The sequence below is a fragment of the Haemorhous mexicanus genome, chromosome 8, assembly GCF_027477595.1.
Source record: "Haemorhous mexicanus isolate bHaeMex1 chromosome 8, bHaeMex1.pri, whole genome shotgun sequence".
NCBI classification, from domain to species: Eukaryota; Metazoa; Chordata; class Aves; order Passeriformes; family Fringillidae; genus Haemorhous; species Haemorhous mexicanus.
Window position 1 is genome coordinate 31,486,133 of NC_082348.1, and position 15,711 is coordinate 31,501,843.

The 15,711-nt window shown below is 42.3% G+C and overlaps 1 protein-coding gene across 4 annotated transcripts in view; it reads left to right on the top strand.

Annotated features, from left to right (window-relative positions):
* Positions 1-5,048: 5,048 nt before the first annotated feature.
* Positions 5,049-15,711, top strand: part of LOC132330746 (calcitonin gene-related peptide type 1 receptor-like) — a 63,867-nt gene continuing 53,204 nt past the window's right edge. For 3 of the 4 annotated variants that reach the window (XM_059853466.1, XM_059853468.1, XM_059853469.1), the window contains exon 1: positions 5,049-5,476. The gene's annotated coding sequence lies outside the window, so the exon portion shown is untranslated. The remainder of the gene's footprint in view (positions 5,477-15,711) is intronic. The other variant, XM_059853470.1, reaches the window with a different exon arrangement.

Here is a 15,711-nt window from a genome sequence, read left to right on the forward strand (position 1 = left end):
TGCAGAGAAGATTCAAATTTAATTTCTTACCCCATTATTCTTTTTGCATTCTATTTTTGTACAAAAGAAAGCATAATACTTGTGAAAGAATAATCACTAGTCAAGCATGATTGTTTCAATCATCAATTAAAAGATAGGTGTATTGCTATAAAAAGGAAATAGGCACTGGATTTGTTTTAATCAGATTTATTTTAGGTTGTGCAGACCTAGATTTAACTCCATTGAAGTGCATATAATTACAGTACTGTAAAATGAGTATGAAATCAGAATTAACCCATCAAAATCCACAAAGGGAGTGTTAAAGCTGTAAAGGTGTAAAGCAGAGTGGCAAATTTTTGGGAAGATTTATAATTGTATGCGTTTGGGTCATTGATTTTTATCCTTGTTACTGATCTAGACTCATGGCTAAGCTTTACTGCTGAAATTGTTAAAAAATTGTGCATTCTAAAAACCAGAATGAGGGATAAGTAAAATCAGATTTTTATACTGAAATTTTTTCCAAATCTGTTTCCTGCTGCTTAAGTCCTTTCATGGCTCTTTCCATCTAGGATGCATTAATTCTGATTTGAAAGATTCTCAAGGAACGGGAGTGTAGAGCAGAGAGCATTTTTGTAGAGCCTTGTCATGTAAAATGTATTAGCACCAGAGACTACCACTGCAATAACCACATAAATAAAGTGCAGTTCTGCCAGAGAATCTGTAAACTCCACAAAATTAATTTGGCACATTTTGTCCCCCGGTTTCAGTTTCAATTTGCTATCTTCCTGTTCTGGTTCATCACTCTGCCCTTTCTCTCCCGGTTTTGCTGCCCCTCCTGCACCAGGAATGGAGTCTGTAGGTGTGGGTGCCCTGCACAGGAGCAGAGCAGTAGGACAAATACTCAGACCAGCTGGAATCCCTCACTGCAGATAAGTGGAGAACCCATGGATTAAACTGCTCCCAGACCTCTCCACTTGTCCCATGGCACCTGCCTGAGTGCGGCAGGCCATGTGGCCTCCCCAGGGCCAGTGGATTTAGGCACATTTGGGGTGGGAGGGTCAGGATTTGCCCTTATGCCATGGTTACCCTGCTTCTACACTGACAGCGCTTGTGTCTGCCTGGCAAGGGATGCAGGTGAGGGTACAAATGTCTGCACCTCCCCTTGTCTGCATCTTATGGTCAAGGCAGTAAAATATCTGATCTTCCACTCTTAGCTGCAAAAATTTCCCATGGGCTGCCAGTATTACAATTTACATAATTTCTAGATTACATGACGTACCTCAAAGGGAGGCAGAGCTGAAGTGACTGCATTAAACTAAAACAACTAGGGCTTTTCATGTAAAAGACAAGGAAACTCATTAAGCTGTCCCACCAAGAACAATTGAGAAGGATTTGTTAGCTTTGTGAGATTGATTAGATTACAGACTGGAATGATGAGCTTTCTAAAACAGAATGGTTTGAAATGAGACAATAGATATAGAAGGATAGGAAAGAAAAGATGGATTTGTGTGCAGATTGTCTTGTGATTCCTGTGTCATTTCATGACAGTGTCTCTCCTTCAGGCTCCCTCTTGTTCCAGCAACTTGTCCGTGGCTGCCTGGACTCAACACCTACGCAGGAAAAAAAAATCTAGGGGGAAAAAAAATCATCCTTTCTCCATCTCCAGTCCCAGGAGAACCCTGACTGTGTGGCTGCTCTCCATTTTATGTTTCCTGCTTGCTGAGCTCTACTGCCAACTGACAGGGTCTCCTCCCTGAGAGGGATCAGTTGCTCCCAGGACTGTGAGACTCCTCCAGGACTGCTGTAGGTAGGACAGGACTGACAGGTACTCTCCCATCCTCTCCTACCCCACTCACACTGTACTGAAGAAACTTCTTGTGCTGCTGAAGTACATTTTGTAATAACAGCAATTAAGGGATCCAGTGAGGTCTCTCTTGTGTCATTGTTGAGACAGTAGAGAATTTGTACCGCTAGCATCTCAAGAGTTCCTCTGCTTCAACTGACTAAGAAAACATTTCACAGTGATTCATCTGTCAGGCTTGTTGCTTAGTGCAACGAGAATCAAGGCTGCAGTGTCACAGACTGTAAAAACCTGATTATAATCAAGATTTGATCAGAGTGCAGGCTGCTCTCAGCTGTGTGTGTGCTCAGTTTGGCCACCACAGCAGCCATCCAGCTGTTTCTGGTTTTGTTTAGTTCTACAGTACATAGAGCTATTTCTTCCCATAGAAAGTCCAAACTGCAGTGTGATACGATCTCCAGCATAACAGGAAGTTTCTTTTGTGCCCTCCTGCTTCATTCACTTCTTTTTGCTCCTGTACCTCCCGTAGCTGCAGAACAACCAAATCCAAGACCAAGAAAAAAAGATCTACGCATTTCCCAAAGATAGCTAAAGGATGAGCAGAGGCAGAATTGAGGCACAACACAGGAAAAGGTATGGAGCAGGTGCCAGAATGCTGAAGCAATCAGAACATGAGGCTGTGCTAAGGTGTTAGAGTGACTGTACAGTCCCACTTGACTCGAGTCCATTCATCCAGTCATTTCATTCCAGAATTTTCTCCAGTTGCTTTGGAGGGGAAATGCATAGATCTCGGAGTGCTGTGAAATTTCTCCCATGCTGTATGAAAACAGCCAACAAGCTGAAGCAGTTTCACAGAGGTTTGATGAGTTTCCATATATCATCTGACCTGCAATACCTTGGTATGTGCCCTTAATCCATGCAAATGGTAAAACAAAATATATTTGAGAAATGATTTAATTTTGTTCTTTTTTTCCTCACAATTTTACTGCTATGCCCTGCTTTTTCTCCTTTTTATTTCCCTGCTTCAGTTTTATTTCTGCATTTCTCCCTGCATCTCCAATCCACTTATTCTCTCAAATCTGATAGTTTTTTATTTACATTTTGAGCAAGCCTTCATCTTTCTAGCTTTTTCTGCCTTCTGAAACTTAGTGAAGGGGACCTAAGGGTTACGTTTCCTAACTGGTTGTTTCAGTGTTTCTCCAAAGAAAGAGCGAGGTTCAGGTAAAGCAGAGTTGTACGCGTGTGGTTAGGGGGTGTTCACACAGGGTAATTAGTTCCTGAATTAATTAATTTCTGCATTAATTAATTCCTAAATTAATTAAGGGGGCAAAACCCTCGTGCGCCGCTTCCGCCCCTGGGTTTATGCCCCGGATGGTCGCGAGAGGGCGCCGACGGCGCGGCGAGCGCCGGGCGGGGTGGCTCTGACGGAAAAGGGGGAATTCCCTGGATTTGCCCTCTTTTCTCGCTTTTAAGCTTTCTTTGGTCCCAGTGCAGGTAGCTTTGCACATTTAGGTCCCCTTGAACTGCTCCCTCCTTTGCTGTCGGCAAGCAGGGCAGCCTGTACGGGTGTGATTTACGCTCCTCGCAGCCAGGGCATGGGGAGATGCAGGGGAGGCACCTCTCTCAGAAGCACAAACTGCACCAGCTGAGGGGTAACTGTAGGGTATGAGTAAGAAAGTTTTAATGTTACCTAAATCAATAGAATATAAAACTTTGTAGAAATAAACTTCAAAACCCCGCAGAGCAAGGAACCAAGTGAAAAAAAACCCCACAAACAAAAACGCTCACACAAAACGCCCCTGCCTTTGACCAGCCAAATCAAACGTGGCCTGCGTAATGCACGTCTAGCTAATTCAGGTGCCTGTCTTGGAGCTGTGAGCTTGGCTGGAATACATGGATTATCCTCTAAGCTAGAGTGTGTAATGCACCCTGCTGCAATCTACAACCGAGACCTAATTTGTCTAAAGCAATGCTACCAGGATCACTCCTGATAAAACTCCTGTACCTGAGATGACACCACTTCTTTTACAGAAGTTAATTTCCATTACTGTTCAGAGCTAATCCCCAGTTTTTACATTGCCTAGAGGTTTAGAGTGCCAGTCCTTAGTTTTTTAGTGATTATAAAACTCAAACATTCTCCTGTTGATGGAAGACCCTAGAAGCACCACCTCTCACATGTGCCAAATGAGTATCCAGGCCTGGTTTAGCAAGAAACCAAGAAACAAGCAGAATATTTCATGTTGGTTTATGAGCAAATTCAGTGGTATAATTTTGATAGATCCTTGTCACAATGTGGCTTTTGGGAGGCTCTTGTGGGGTTCCCTAAGGAGTACTGGTGTTACAGGTGTTCATATAATTTGAGTTTGATGCTCCATGAACTCCCTGTTTGTTCAGCATAGTGTTGTCCTGTGCACACTAGTAACTGGTTATTGATTCAGAAGGCACAGATTTGGTCCATAGTACATTTTTAGTTTCTGGTACAATATTCTTTGAAGCTAGTAGAAAGACTGCTATTCATTTTGTTTTGTCCTCTCTCATGGCAGTTTTCAAACCATTCATACTTTCATTCATGCTTTCAAATCACCAGTGTTTAAAAAAAGATAGCACAGAGATCAGCAATAACTATGGTCCTGTTGCTTTCTTTTCTACCCTTGATACCTCAAAGACTTATCTCTTTAACACTTTGTTTTGTACCCGAGGAGAAAAATACTGTACTGTAAATGATGCGCCACCTTGCAATTAAAAATTTGAATCTGACCTTTGCAGCTGCTTTACATATGAGGAATAAAGGTATTTCTGTGCAGAGCTTTTCAGCCCTAAAGGTATGGGGTGTCATGCAGCCGCTGGCAGAGGTGGTTAGTCAGGTCAGTCACACTGAGGAGGCATGCAGCTCTCGTGTGCTCTTTGCATAAAGGCCCAAGCTAATCTGTTTCTATGGGTCTGGCTGGAGGAGGAGGACGAATCTCAGTGGCTCGATACGCGAAAGGACAGGTCCCGTGGTCGCCTCCTCACCAGCAGACCAGCGAGTGAGTGTTTTGCGAGCGGCGGCCGTGAGCCCGGGCGGGCGAGCGGAGCCGTCCCGGGGCCAGGTGCGGGCAGGGGCCGGGAGCAGATGGCAGCGCCGGAGCTCGGATACCACGGGAGCCCGGCTTCCCCGGGACATGCCATTCGGGAGAGAAAAGTAACTTAAGGCGGCCGCAGGCGGGGTCGGTGATGTAACAGGAAGCTCTGATGTTTCGCTGCTGCTGCTGCCGCCGCCGCCGCTCCGCTCTGCCCTCGGACACGCTCCCGGCGCTCCCGCAGCAGCGCCGCTCCGCCGGGACAGCCGCCAGCCCCGGCCCCGGATTACACCCACCGGGCTCCTCTCTCGGCTGGCTCTAGAGGCACTGGGCGAGCTTTATCTGAGACCGCTCCGCACACAGCTTTATCTGAGACCGCTCCGCACACAGCTTTATCTGAGACCGCTCCGCACACAGCTTTATCTGAGACCGCTCCGCACACAGCTTTATCTGAGACAGATCTGCACACAGCTTTATCTGAGACCGCTCCGCACACAGCTTTATCTGAGACCGCTCCGCACACAGCTTTATCTGAGACCGCTCCGCACACAGCTTTATCTGAGACAGATCCACACAGCTTTATCTGAGACCGCTCCTCACAGCTGTATCTGGAAGCGCTCTGGCAGGAGCCCAGCTGGTGAGTGCGGTTTCATTGTTTCTTCACCCACGAGCAGCGGCTCGGTGCCGCCCGAGCGCAGCCGGAGCCACGCGTGTGTGCTCTGGCTTCAGCCTCGGCGTGGGATGCGGAATCCGCACCGACACGGGCTGCAAGGAAAACCTTCCTTTGATTTTAGTGAGCGAGGTCTTGAGCTGATTTTATAACTGGTGTTGTTTTCGTCTCTGCTTGGTAGGATAGATAGATAGATAGATAGATAGATAGATAGATAGATAGATAGATAGATAGATAGATAGATAGATAGAATGCCCAAAGCAGCGTTGTAAGCATTCTGCCTGAAACCTCTAATATTACCTAACCAAATTTCTCTTTGCATCTGAAGAGAATTAGAGGCTCACTGGTTTGAAAAGGGTCCCTAAGACTAATTCAATACAACTGCAGCTCTTTCAATAGAGGCTGAATTAGGTGATAAAGTGGTGTAGGTTTGCTTACAGAGTATTTCTCTAAACTTACTGTACCAGAAAGAGGTCATACTCGTGTTGTTTCATAATTAGTTTTTGTGTTGTAATTACACAACTTAAAAGATAAAGCTACTGATTTGTTTGGGCTTTCTGTTTGTTTGCTTGAGGAAAAGTTGCATTGCTCTGAAGCCTGTACGCGTGCCGGTGTGTTGTTGTTTGAGGTTTTTAACCGCAAACACCGAGCTGATTTATTGATAGCTGATTGCCCACTTTTCCCTTCCTCGAGAAACTATTGAACGGTGGCAAGTGTGTGATTCCGTGCCTTCGAGTGCCAGCTGATAGGCAGTTAAAATTCTTGCCACTCCTCAAGCTTTCCAAAACAGATGTGATACCCTCTGGTTTTACAAATGAGGTTGCAGTGCTGAGATTGGTAATTCTAGTCATTTGCTCATGTGTGTAAGCAGTGGAGCCGTAGAACCAGGAAAATAAATCTTATTAGGCTGCAAATCACACCTGGATTTGATCTACAATAAATCCTTCAGTTATCCATGCGGTTTACAAGGGAAAACAATGCAATAATTATTAAAATAACCGAGGGGTTCCCTTTGCCTTAATAAACTTACACCAGGTACCTTGGGGATGGACTTTGCTGCTCTTACAATTGTGCCAATGCAGTTTTCCCAGTCTTACTGTGGCTGCTGGGGATCTTGTCCTTCTCTTGCACTAACACTAATAATGCTTCTAACAGCTGAAACCTGTTCAGGGATGTGCTCTGAATCTGGGCTCCTCTTGGTGCATTGGAAGGAGGCACTCTAGATCTAGATCAATATAAGACCACATCTGAAGACAGATGTGTTTTAAAGTACGTATGTGTGGTACTGACTGGAATTCTTAATTAAAAATAATAATCTGTATTAGCACGGTGTTTTCTTCTCTAGTTTGCTTAAACTCTCATCTATTTCACTGCATATAGGAGCAATCCCAAAATCTTTATCCAACTTTGAAAATCCTTTACACAAAAGGCACTTGGTGACACTAAGTCAATGGAGATGACACTTCACAAAAAAGGCGCTTATGCTATTTTAATGATCAGTGCAGTGGGAACAACTGTGTTTAGAAGTACACCAGCTAAATGATTTCCGTTCTTATTTGTTGTTCTTCACAGGCAGCTGGTGTAGGTTGAGGTGTGTCTGCCCACAGAGGATGTGGCAGGCATGTGCCTGTTTGCAGGCTGGATGTTGGAATCTACGTTATTTGCAGGTTAAAGCAGAGACAGGCAGAGCATTGATATAGAACAGTGTGACTGAACTTTTCACTGGATAAAACAAAGTACCTGGAGATCTAAAATAGATTGCAGGTTCAAGAATTGCATTATGTGTGTCCTTTCAACTTCAAATGTTACTGCACCCTGAATTCTGATCAGTTGGAGCCTTTCTCTGCGTTGAGATGTAGCACTTGTCCCTTTGAATAGGCTTTTCTTGATACAACACAACTGTTGAAATCCAGGCCCACTGAGAGCCAGTGGGAACTTTTCCACCGACTGTCAAAGGGCAAGACATTCCTAAATGTGGGTATTTTTCGGTCATCCATCCAGGCACTTCACATTCTGCTCTCTGTTGGCAGCTGGGTTTTTGTTACTAATTTCTGTAATTTTTGAGCACGTCAGTTGAAAAACATGATCTGAAAAGCGGATCTGCATGTGTCGCTTTGGGTGACCAACGCCTTACCAGGGTCAGTAGAGGGACTTAATCCAGGAGTAAGGGTTGTTCCATGGGCTAGCTGGGAATTGCTGTTCAGATTATAGACCAAGATACAATTAAGAGCACAACTGAGGGAAGAAAGCACACTAACAAACTTCCTTTGAGACCCCTGTAATTACTGACTGGCTTTTGTATTCTGTACATTTGGGGTAATCCTCTTTCTCCAGTAGCATTCCTGGCTTGTGCAGGAGCTGGGTAGGACTGGACCCACGGAAGTCCATGAAGCCATGCAGTCATGCAATTAAAATGGGACCGTGGTCATTTGGAAGAAATTATATGTTTTATACTGATATGTTTTTAAGAATAACACGTATTCGGTGATATTTAAAAGAAGTGTATCTAGTCACTGCTGTAGCTTATGCCCAACATTTACTATCTACTGAAGCCATTGAGGGAAGTCCAAGTCTACAGTTAGGAAAACAAAGCAGTTTCTCCTTTAGAAGTTGTTCCCATCTGTTGCCAATGAGTTTACGATGTTCTTGACTTGGTACCAAAATCCCTTCAGTGCTCCTGACCAGCTGCCACCCCTGTGGCACACACACAGCATTTGCCTTACCTCGGTGCCCCAGCTGCCTCTGCTCTGCAAGCCTGGGCAGCTCTGTCATTGAGTTCCATGTGCAGCAGCTTCCTCAGCCAAGCTTTGCACTTATTGAAAACAGCCTTCACTTGCTCGTGGAACTGCTCTGTCCCTGGGAAGTATTTTAAGTGTTTGGTGTAGCAAATTGTCAGAGCTCTGGAATTAACAATATCCTTGGTACTGCTGTGTCGAGGAAAGAATGACTACTGTTGCTATCAAAACAGATGTGAGTTGGCTAACAAATAACTTTTAGGCAGAAAAATAAGTGTGGTTTTATATGGGTTTATGTGTATTAGACATATAATAACATATTTGGTATATTATTTGTACCTACAATGCATGCAGGTCTATTTCAGGCTGATTTCTGTTATTGCCAATGTCGCAACTAAGAGAGAATGTAGGTTTACAAAGAAACTTTCAAAGGAAATTAACTCTAGACCTTATCCTTTGTTTGGAAAACTGGGAATCACATGTGCTAATATTCTGAATTGCATACATCTGAATGGTGCATCTTTCTAATGTCTGAAACAAAACAGAGAAAGCTTTCTGTATGTGGACACCACCTGTTATTTTTACTTTTTGTATTCATGTTGGCAGTTCTGATGTTTTCAGTGTAAAAAAACTTGCACAAAGAGCAGCAGAAAACAGCCTTTTTCTTACCTGTGACCTTAATGGAGAATTCCACAGCCAGTGTGGTAAAATAGACGATCCTATGAAATTGGGCTCCATTAGACCATTTCTCTTGAGCAACACTTTTTCTTCTATTTTAGAATCTGGGCAGAGCTGAAAGGCTAAACTTTCACATTTTTAAAGTCTTGTTTTAACAGTTGTCTCTCATGCTTCAGTCTCCCAAGTTTGTTTGTACTGTTTACATTTTCCCAGCAAAGTCATCCTTTTTCTGCCCTAGCTCTGAGCAAACACTTCCAATAATTTCTGCCGTATATGCTGTCCTAAAGTGATCTATTTTGAGTTGCCTTTCTTTGGAAACATACGTTTGCACTTAACTCATTCAAATGCACCAAAAAACTTTCCAGGAGAGAAGCCATGTTCTACCTTTAAGAAAAGAAATCAGACTCTTGTGGTAAATTTGCATGTGTGTCTGAGGCAGTTACCTTTTAGTATATCCTAAGTGTCACTCCAGCCTCTTCTGGCAGTTTTGGCCATTTTTAAGTTGTAGCTGACCATTCTAACTGGATTTTAGAAAACAAAACAATGTTGCATTTCTGGATTTATGTCTGGGTCATACAGGCTATATGTGGAAAAATATCCCCCAAAAAATTGATGATGATTTTGTTTCATGAAGCCCAGTCTGACTTCCCCTGTAGTACCGTGAACAAAGAGCCAACCAAAGAAATTAGTAATTTTTTCTTTTGATTACTGTGTTCAATGCACCTACACCTACCTCATACCTGCTGTTTACCATCAGCTGTGTTTAGGCTGAATATCTTAGGTTCCTAGAAACTGCATCATCTTTTCCACCTATTCTTTGATATTCTCAGCTTGAAAACTACGCTGTCTTGAATGTTTGTATGGGCACAAAGCATCACTCTTTGAATTACCATTTGGATTTTCTCCATACTTTTTTCCTCCCCCATTACAGTGGTAAAATCTTGCCAATCAGTTTTCATAAAATTTATGTTATCCCAGTACTGGCAATTCTGGTAGAGTTTTAGAGTGTTATTAAAGTAAAACAAAGGATGTACTGAGAACATTTTTGTTATACCCGAACTAATTTGTTTGGGGATTTAAAAGTATTTTCTCCATATCAGTATTTTCGGAAATTAATATAATTTGTCACCAAATGTTATGCCCTAGAATCCTTCCTAGATAGAAGTTTAAAAACTTACTTTTCGGAAATGAGTGAGATTTTAGACATTATACTTCCTTTTTCTGTGGTTGCATCTATGTGTTTATTTAGTACCCTAAATGGAGGGAAAGTATTCTACTCCGCAGCCTTTTATTGCTAAAATGGCACATTTTTGCAATTATTATCCTGAGATATTCTGTATAATGGCAATATCTGCCCTTTAGTTTCAGTTAGTGAAATCCAGCAGGTGTCACGCTGGGGATTAAATAAGAAATATTACACTAACAGAGATAATCTTTTTAGAAGAATTTAGAAATATTTATTCTAATATGTTTTTCCAGAACAATTTTTTGACCAGGCATGTCTCCTTAAGTCTGAAACTTGGGGGGTTTTTTTAGCTATATGATTTAATGGGTGTACTCATCTTTCTGTGTGTCCCCTTGAACATGAAAAAAGACAGTCAGAAATTGTACCCACAGGTGATGTTGCTGAAACATAAAGAGCTGTGACTCAGTTCAGTATTGCCTTGCTATTAAAAAATGTTTTTATCACTTTCTCTGGGGACCAAAATTGTTCTTTTTGTTGGTGAACATTCTCTTGCACGAGTAATGTGTTTTCAGCTGTGATGAAGTCAAAGGGGTGCTTCTGCAAGTGACTTACATAGTGAGACAGTTTGCGTACTGTTAGTGTTTGACTTGCCTGAAATGGATATGTAAGGTGGCTAATCATCCAAATGCTCCCCGTAAAAAAGTTTGGAGAAGAGAAATTTTGCCATGTGTCACAGAGTTTCAAGTAGAAGTCAATGTTGAATTTTTTGGTGTGGGGAAAAAAAAAACCAACTAGTTTATTGCTTAGTGTTTCTTTAGGGAATGATGTACTAATGCTGTATCGTGGTGGATTTTTACTTGAGCGTGAGCTCCATATTCTGAGAGTTTCATATTGTGTGGAATAGGAATAGGATCGTTAAAAATTTGTGGGTTGCTAGAGGGGATTGTTGTTTATTTCCCAGACCATATTAATTCCACCTTAAACGGAAACAAATACCTTAGCAGGCATCTTTGGAAAGCAATCCACAGATACAAGTCTCTCTTTAAATGGAAAGAAGCTTTTTTTATTATAAATACATGCATACATTCATGTATTTTTATATATGCGTATATATTTTTATAGATATATATTTTATATGTGTATTTTAAAAATAATCTCGTTCTAGAACTTGTAACCTCAGCCTACTTGAAACAATCCAGTTTCCTTTCTCTCATTTCTTTCTCCTGTTTAAGCCCCCATCCTGTTCCGTTTTTGATTCTATTCAACTTCCTTTCCTGTGATGACTCTGAGTGAGTCACTTTGCCAGGCATTAAGAATGTGGCTTGACAATATTTCCAACAGTTTATCCTATGCTGGCTCATGCAGATGAAATTAACCTCTGCCTTATCCTTCCTCTCAAAGAAATGTCTGTCTTCACATGTCCAGTTTCTTGGAAGGGGAAGGTGGGGGTGGGAGCCCTTTCCATAAATGACCCTGTTGAACTCCAGGGCCGTCTTCCTTTCAGAGCGTGTGTGCCATAACATCGCCATGGGGAACCTCTTCAGCATCGATTCAGTGTGTTCTGGGCAAAAAGTTAGCTTCAACAAGTTCAGGAAAGCCAAATTAAGGCTCTTTGCTGAGTGCTATTCAAGTACTCTCTGCGAGGCTACCACTGCGCATTCTTCATTCTTTATTAAATGTGTCGTTTATTGCATTAAAATGCGTGGAGGGCCACCAGGGCCGCGCTGGGTGTGTGTGTGGCTGGCAGCAGCTGGGAAAAAAGCACATGCTAAGTAGGCCCTTAAACACTGAGCTGAGCTGCTGCCTTTCTTGTGGTTATGTTCCTGCCAGCCCAGTGTGGGGCTTGCGGGGGAGGGTTTGTTTTTTTCCTTTGTTTTGGTTTGGTTTTTTTGGTGGTTGTTTTTTTTTTCCTCTCCAGTTTTAGAAGAAGTGGGTAAAGAGGGATTTTAAAAAATGGTTTCAATCTGTTAATTGTGTGTGTGTGTCAGGAAATGAAAGCCTTTCTGCTGAAAACAAACGGGAAATTATAGTCCTAGAAAAGAAGAACTTTAGAAAGCAGTATGCAAATAAGAGTAAGGATTCCCATCAAGTTAAACTCTGCAATTGCAGTCTTTGCCTTGTCCTACAGAGGCCAAGGATATCACTCTCCCTCGGTTTTCCCTAGGGATGGTGTGAAAGGTAATATCAGAGGTAATTTTCTCTGTGTTATGTCCTAAGTGCAGTTAACATTGCCACAGATTACACGCTGGTGAAAACAGATTTTTGTTTCATGTTTATTTGCTGTCACAGTGTAGGTTTTATCTAAAACAGGAGTAATGGTTACAATTGGGAGCTCAAACAATTCTGTCTGGAGTACAGTTGTGTTAATTTGAATGTATTTTTAGTTTCTCATTCTAGAAATTCTTAATTTCTGGCTAAAGGAGGTGATCTTGGTCCATCTTCAACTCTTTAAAGTGTCATTATTGGGTTGATTATGAAAGTCACAGCATGGTCCTTTCAAAGCCTTTTGTTCCCTCAACCCTGTGTGCTGGATGTGCCATATCAGCATTTTGAGAGTACCTAGGAAAATCACTCAGATGGTTTTTAACCTTTCAGCATGATCCACTGGCATGGCTTCTGGGCCTAGGTTTTCTTCTTCTTTTTCTCCCTCAGTTATTTCAGCAGAGCTTGCACAAGTAGAGCTCTTTCTCTACAGAAGATCCCTCTTCTGAACACTGTGCATGCAATCCAGGCGAAGAATTCAGACAATGTAGTTTAACTGGACACTTTTTATTTAGGGCTGCAGGGATAAAATAGTCTGCTGACATGCTAGGCTTTTCCTAGAGTCACATTACAGACCAGTGAAGGACATGGCAGTAATTCAGGGTTTGTTGGAAGGTTGGCAAAATACTTGTGCTGTCTCTGGGGGGGGCACTGGGGCACCGGAGCATGGCAGTGGCTGCAGCCACCTCAAGGGTACACAGCACCAAAAGAGCCCTGGTTCAAAGCAGATTTTAGGGACCAATAACCTTTCTAAGTCAGCTTAGGCAAGGAAAGAGAAGTTTATATTGTCCAATAAAGACAAACTGGCACGACAGAGTTATGGGCGATACCTCAGCTTCCTCAGGGAATGCTCGTGTGCCAAACCAAAGTGTTCAAAACCAGCTTTATACCATACAGGAATGTGGCAATTGTTAAGCCAGAGGTTTGTTTTGTTTTGTTTTATTTTTTACAATTTCTTTATCCCTCGTGTTTCATAGAATTCTGGGCTTTTATATTTCTAAACATTTACAGATTTTAAGCAGGACGTTGTCCAACTGCTCCTTCCTTAAGTACTAATTAACAGTAAAACAATGAAGCCTGGTAGCAAGGAAGACAAAGTGATGGAAGGAATAACAAATGCACAAAGGAAAAAAAAAAGTCAGAACCTTAGATGTTGTTCCCTTAGGAAAGTGAACTGAACAAAGCAGTAAATGGAATGATGTTGCCTTTAGCATGACTCTTACTGCAGAGACAAGGCTCAATCAGCTGTCCTGTGTCCAGTCAGACTTTGATAAACAGCAAGATTCCTTTAACTGGTGAGAAACCACTGCTTGTCTGTGACATGAATTCACTGAATGGTTATGAAATCAGTTGTCTCTTCAGTATTTTAATTAGACAGCAAAACCAGATGCTGGCTTCCAGTCCGTGGTCTAGTTAAGGTGTCAGTAACTGCAGTGCTAAGTGAGCTCATCCTTCTTCATACTGAGGGCAGGGGAAATACCCAGTTGTCACACTTGGAAGATCTTTATTGCCACCTTTCCTCTTCATCTGTGGAACAGAAGGACACCTCCTTTTTCTTCCACCATGTACTGTCTAAAAGACTCCACGATCTCTCAGAACTTAAGCTTGTGAATTTTCCGCTGTTCATTCTTGTTGTTGCTGTAATTTGCCCTTGACAGGTAAAAGGATTCTGCTCTCTTCTCAGTTTACAAACCCTTCAGGCACTTACAGCTGATTATTTTTATTTGTCTCATTCGAGTTCTGCAGTGATGTGGGGTTGTTGTACGGATCTCCACATGCAGTGAGCTGCCCAGGAGTGCCAGGGCTGTCTCCTCACCTCCAGGATGGGCAGGATTTGTGCACGTGCAGTCCCACGTTGCGTTGGTTCCTCCGCTGCCATGCATCCGCTATTAAAAAAAAAAACTGCTGAATGACAGTAATAGAGGGGAACAATGGGCTATTACAGGATGTTCAGACAGGGTCATTGCAGTATATTTTCTTGTGCAATCTTGTTATGAACAAGATTCATATTTACCAGCTTGTTTTATTTGTCAGCACCCTATTATTAATTGGTGTTGTAAGGCTATGAGCTGCTCATTTTCTAGCAAAGGTCAATTTGATGAAATGAAGGTTTTTTTCATAATAGCTCTGGGCAAAGATGCTTTTCAATAATTATAATAAATGTATGGATTTTCAAAGTATGGGGTATTTATTTATCATCATTGAAAAAGGAAAGAAAAAAAGGAAGTTTTTTTTCACCGTCAAGCTACAAAGTAGCCTTAAGGTACTTAGCAAAATGAAATCACAGAATCTTGTGATGGGGCTGTTGTATTGGAAAATTTAGGTAGATCATTTAAAAGAAAAATATGTTGCTTTTGTATTTTGAAAAGAAAGCAGCTTATTTGCAGCAGTGCTTTTTGACATATAGGATATTTTCCATGGTTTGCAACACTTGGAACCCAAATGCTCGGTTTTATTTAAAAGGCAAAGATGAAAAATAGCAACAATTGTGGGCTGTTGAAGCAACAATTGTGGGCTGTTTCTGTGTGCAGTTGAATTAACTTTCTGCCTGAAAGACACCTGCTAATGGGCGCAGTTGGAAACACTGGAGAAGGTTTCCAGCTAATGTGAAATAAGGAGCTCAAGCAAGAGGGTATTCAGACAAACTTGGGAAGACATGAATTTGGCATAGGGATCCAGGAATTAGTAAGATAGAGTAGAAACCAGTCCACAGGAATTTGGGATGCTGATGAAAACTGCATTTGTTTTCAGCGTTGTATGAAAACGTCTCAGTTTTTTATCAAGACGCGTCAATTTCTTAGATGTGAAAACGCTGGCCTTTGTGTTCCTGGAATAAACACAGCCCAGTTTGGAATCCTGGGCTATATTTGCGTAAGAGAGGCTGAGGAATGGAAAACTGAGGGTACTGCAGGTCAGGACTGAGGTTAGCAGGGCTGAGAGGGGAAGTCGGCGTGGCTGTGGCTGTGCCTTTGCACGCGAGCTGGCCGCGGCAGGGACGTTCCTGCAGGGGAACAAGGGACATATCCACAGACACGAGTTGACAGTGGGGGACACTGGAGTTCATGCTGCTCCTTGAAAGCTTTTGTAAGCTCTACAGCTTTTGTCCCGTTTGACAAATGGCTCGTTAGAGGCCAGTTGTTTTTCCGCAGCTCTCTGACTCCATTGGAGACTTCAATCCTACAAAATCCTTCAAGTTAGAAGAAGCACACTTACAAAGTCCACATCTTAGTGGGACTGTGTGGATGTTGCTCAGAGCACAAAGCAAGGTCAAAGGTTTGCAAATCCTTTAAAAGCAGTTTAAAATGAGGGGGAAAAAACTAGGGACAAGCAGGAAATATTGA